This window comes from Microtus pennsylvanicus, chromosome 3 (assembly GCF_037038515.1).
Source record: "Microtus pennsylvanicus isolate mMicPen1 chromosome 3, mMicPen1.hap1, whole genome shotgun sequence".
Lineage (NCBI taxonomy): Eukaryota > Metazoa > Chordata > Mammalia > Rodentia > Cricetidae > Microtus > Microtus pennsylvanicus.
This window is the reverse complement of record NC_134581.1, coordinates 49,067,997-49,073,471: the sequence shown is the minus strand read 5'-3', so window position 1 is coordinate 49,073,471 and position 5,475 is coordinate 49,067,997. Positions and strand designations below refer to the sequence as shown.

The 5,475-nt window shown below is 45.3% G+C and overlaps 1 pseudogene; it reads right to left on the bottom strand.

The window, feature by feature from the left end:
* Positions 1-1,080: 1,080 nt before the first annotated feature.
* LOC142846746 (large ribosomal subunit protein eL18 pseudogene) lies at positions 1,081-5,231 on the bottom strand (annotated as a pseudogene).
* Between the last annotated feature and the right edge of the window lie 244 nt (positions 5,232-5,475).

Here is a 5,475-nt window from a genome sequence, read left to right as displayed (position 1 = left end):
GGCGGGGGGGGGGGGGGAGAGGAAGAGCAAGAGAGGTATCACTGACCAAGGGAGATAGCCAAGGCCAAGAGACCAGGAGAGCAGTATAGGCAAAATGGCTGAGCTCTACAGACATCAGTGAAATTGATTACCTGGCTCGAGTGAGAAGGAAACACGAAACGTACAACAAACCCACTTAGGAGTTTACTAAGGGTGTGTGTAGGTGTGTGTGTGTGTGTGTGCAGGCCTAATGAGGTCAGTGAGGTGGCGGTAGATGATGCAACCATGCCCAACGTGGGTCATGACTGAGGGCTTGTCCGTGAGTGGCCCTGGAACCCAGAAGTGTCAGCCATATTGTGGCTGGAATCATAACAATCAGACTGAAGGAGGGAGAGGTTTAGGGTACTGATCAGTCAGGTGAGGGATACTGAGGGAGACTTCTCCTGGGTTTGAGACCTAACAAGGAGAGAGAAGGAAGCAGGTTGTTTGTTTTGTTTTGTTTTGGCCTTCGAGATCACTGCTAGGGATAACTAGGGAAAGAAGGTGAACTGAAGAATGTCAGGTGACTGGTGTGAGACCCTCACCCCTTATTCTCAAAGAAACAAGAAGGAATTTCCTGGCAGGGTGTTTTAAAATCAAAAACCCAGACTAGCTTCATGTTCCCAGAAAAGATAGTGCCCCTCCACTCGGGTCCTGAGAGCAGCCAGACCCAGGCATGGATGGTGCATGAGACCATGCCACAGGTCTCCAAAGGTGACTGGTCCGGGGGAGGGAGCCACCTGCTGCAGACGAGAAACAGAGACATGGATAGGCACACCATGCAGACTGAGGTCAGATATTTATTTAGTGTTAATGGAGGGGAAAGGGAGAAGGGGAGAAGAGCAGAGAGATGGGGGGGGAGAGAAACAGAAAGAGAAGGGGTAAGGGGAGAAGTGGGAAGAGATAGAAGCTGCCTCTTCTAGAGGGAGATAGAAAAGGGCTACAAGCAGGAAGATCTGCCTGCCTCAGCGGACAGGGGAGGGAGTGGGTGGGGCTTGTCTCTTAAAGGGACAGGACAGATCATTACAGAAATTGTTATTGTTTAACCAAAATAGAAGAGCTTTATAAAATGGCATGGTCATGGCTAACTGGGGACAAAGGCATAGGAAAGGAGGTGAGAACACCAAAGAGCTCTGAAACATAGAGGACCCTAGGTCCATAGGAATTAGGGTAGAGTCATTTCTGGTCCAGCTCTAAAGTTGAGAACTTCTATAAAATGACACATTTCCCCCCCAGCTAATTTCCCTGAGATTAGGACACTGAGCTGCTTTCCTCATCTACCCCAGGGTTTGGGTTGTAAAGAGGCAATCCAGTAGGAAAGTAAATCCTAGCATTAGTTATCCAAACCGAGATGCCGGACTGAATGCTCGCCTCCTATCTCCCTTTTTATCAGCAAATAGTAATTTAAAGTCATTTGCTGGGTTATGGTTCCTGGGCGGCAGCCTGCAGTCTATTAAAATTAATCCTGACAGAGGTCCCTGGTTGCTTGCTTTCTCCGGGCCCATCCAGGCTCCTGTTTATGGACAAGATGAACAGCCCACCCATCCCAGAGGGTCTGGGAGAGGAAGCACATTAAAATGGCCGCCTGCATCTTTGTTTGCTCAGCTGCTCGGACAAGCTAGAACTGGGGGAAATGGGATTAATTAAGGGGCAGTTGCCCATGGGGGAAAAATAATACAAGGACTCTGGTGAGAAAAATCTCAACTAAATAAGTTTCAAGTCAGAGGAAAGAACTCTTTTTCTCTTCAGACATTTGCATGGTTGAGTGCTGGTCAGTGAGGAATTGCTCATTCCAGGCCACCGGTGTGTTTTATGAGCTGGACAGTGTCAGGAGAGCTAATCTGGGGTGAGGAAGGATTGCCAAATGTATGGTTCTTTGAATCTTCATCTGTCTTCATCTAATTTTCCTTTTTATGCGAAAGTTAAAGGACCATTCTTAGTTAAATATCATGGCCATTTACGGATACTAAGCATTGGTAAGATTTTTTTCTATGAATAAATTCATAAACCAGAAATAAAAATATCCTTGAACATGTCCATGCCCTTATCTTTAGTACAGATCACAGAGGCACTCTGGCTCCGACCCCTACTTCCTCTTCAGGTCAGAAAGTCTTAAGGAAGAGTTCAAATGCTTTTTCCCTCCTTTGTCCTGTTTTACTTCTCTTTGGCACATTGGCTGAAATTCCACCTCTAAAAAGACAGTTTGGTTAACAAAGATTTTCCTTTGAGGCCTTAGAGCCTTCTGGAAGGGCTGTGGACTGTCAGTCATCTGCATAAGACCCTGTCTTAGTTCCAAATGATCCTGCTCATAAAAACTCAGCTGAGATGATGACCTACAGTTAAAAAAAAAGTAGAATTTAATGGGGGAGGACAGAAAATGGAGATGACATTGAGCCCTCTGAGAAGGACAAACCAGAGAGCATCACTGAGCAGAGTTTCGGGCAGTAGGAAGACCCTGGGAGTCCTTACCCTAAGGACTGGGGAGCAGGCAGGTAATACTTAGAGTTTGCTTAGAAGTCATTCAAGTTGCTTACTGGAGTCCAGAGCCCTTATACGTAAGGGCCTCCTTGAGTGTTGTTTTCTCATAAAATATCTAGTACATTTTGTATCATAATTCTGGCTATAAAAATTATTTTAGGGCTGGAGAGATGACTCAGTATTTAAGAGCACTGGTTACTCCTCCTGACGACCCAATTTGCTTTCCAATGCCCATATGGCAACCAGCAACAATTTATAACTCCAGTTCCAAGGGATCCAATGCCATCTTCTGGTCACTTAGGGTGCCAAGCACGCACATATTCACATACAAATACACATACAGGGAAAACACATACACATAAAATAAAAATAAATAAATCTTTAAAAATTATGTAAGTAATAAAAAGGGGTCAAGTGAACTATGCTGGCAGTTCTTTTCTGCTGCAGGAAAGACAGTTTGTACACACAGAAAAGGGGAAGGGTGGTAATTAACAAAGTTTCTAGGGCAAGACATTTCAGCCTTGCTCCCAGGCTCAGCGGCAGACTGCGGCCTCTGTAGCGACTAGAAACAAGCGAGTCTTCATTGTAATCACATCTCTCACTCTTTTAAAAAATATTTATTTTGCTGGGCAGTGGTGGCACACACCTTTAATTCCAGCACTTGCTAGGCAGAGGCAGTTGGATCTCTGTGAGTTTGAGGCCAGATTTGTCTAGACAAATCTGTCCAAGACAGCCAGAGCTGTTAAACAGAGAAATCCTGTTTTGAATATATATATAATTTGATTAAAAATCAAATACGTATAGGTGTACATATATGGCATATGCATGTGTCAGGGTGTGGCTGAGGAATGTAGACGAGGTTGTTGGACCCCTGGAGCCAGAGTTAACCAGTTTTTGTGATTTCCCGACATGGATGCTGAGACCCAATCCTGAGTCCTCTGCAAAGGCAGCACACATTCCTAGGCACGAAGCCATTGTTCTCGTCCACATATTATTCTTTGGAAGGAGCTCAGAAGCCAGTGAGATAAAGAAAGCGGTAATCCACAGCCTAGAGCAGGGGAAAGCTGACTACCCCATCCTCTCAGTATCCCTGACCAGAATCCTATATGGTCACCTTACATGAAAGAGAAAAGCTCTGAACCATACCAACCAAGAGTTGAAAAAGAGGAGGCATATGGGATGCCTACAAATATACAGTCAGAACTGCTCAGGACAAAACAAAACAAAAAACCAGAAAACAGAAAATTCCCCAAATGGAAGAGACATGGCACAAGGTAATCCAGACAGGATTGAACACAGTCTTAAGAAAATTAGTCCATTTCAGGCCAACAAGATGGCTCAGTGGGTTAGGGCACTTGGGTACAAGCCTGGAGACTTGAGTTTAATCTGTGGGACCCACATATAGATGCAAAGAGGGAATCAATTCCACAGTGGTCCTCTGACACCCATTCTCAGACAGACAGACAGACACATATACACACCCACACATACACACATTCACACACACACACACACTGAATACCAGGACAAAGGCAATCTACAACTAAGCCTTCAGGGATATGATCTGCATACATTACCTTCGTATTAAGTCCATGGACTTCTCAGAGCCTCAGTTTCCTCCCATTTAAAAGAAGGGTGCGGAGCTATCCTCCAACAGGCCTCTCAGTACTCAAACGGCACGATTCTAAGATGGCTGATCTTACAACACATTCTTTGGCAACATCTGCATCTATTTAAGCTCATAAATGTTGAGAAGAAATACTTGGTATGTTGTAAAGCAGGAAGCAGGTATCTCCTTTAAATAAACACCCCTCCAGTGCTGATGAAGTTCCAGGCTTATCAGCTCCGCCACTCTCCCATGCTCATCTGTATCTGTATCTTAAGGGGCTGGCTAATGTTTTCCGTCACCTAGAATTCTTGAGCGTAATTTGATTTTCATATCTAGGGGATGACAGCTTTGAGTAGTTTAAGATTATTTATAGGGTTAAAAATTCAAAATTTGTCAAAATAGCAGAAGACAAGCAAATTATAATAAATGGTGTGGGAAGGATGCCGTTTGGAATGGGCTGAAAAGAGAGGTCATTTTCAAGAAATAACCCTCTCTCCCTCCTCTCTCTCTCTCTCCAAAATCCAAAACTTTTTTTTTTCAGTAAGATCAGATTCAGAGGTAGTTTTTGTAGCTGCGATGGCCCATCTGCCTCTGGCACATTTGAACTTGCGGCCCCTGGGACGGATATAAGGTTTAGTGTGGTTGGTGTGGTTATGTGGGGTTCCTGGGGCCTTGTCAAAATGCCAGTACACCTCTTGGCCCTTCTGAGGACCAGACAAGAGCATGGTGCCACCACTCTTGGGAGACTCCAGGGCCAGGGGGTTGGAGATGAGGATCTTACCCCCAGCCTTGAGGATGCGACTTCCCGCCTGGCTCACCCTCAGTGCACACACCTTTAGCTTGGGTACTTCCAGAATCTGCACATCATCTGTGACTGTCCCCCATGGCCACAGTTGTTTTGATCTCTCAGCCAGAAAGCTTCATCTTTCGGATTATCCGTGACAGGGACAGAAGTGGCTGGAGAGTGCAACTCATAAATCACTTTCAGGACAACCTGATTGGAGATGGAGTTGGTTTGTCTAGCCAGAAACTTGAACAGCTTGACTAGCAGTCATGGGTGGATGTCCTGGCTCTTGGGATCCTTGTGCCAAACACTTTGGTCCTTGTGGCGAATGTCAACACCCATGATGGTGCCTCCTGTTTGGTCAGGTCCAGAAAGCAACAGTGTCTTGATAACATAAGACAGGAAACAGTTCATGTGAACTGGGGGTTATAAATTGTGGTTTTTCTAGACACATTCAGTCTCCAGATGGATGTACAGTGTTTCTAAAGTTAAGAGTAGGTGAGATTGCTCAGTGGCTATTGAATGTGCACAGCTCTTCCAAAGGACCTGTGTTACGGGAGGTCCTCCCACTCCTCCAGCCTATCAC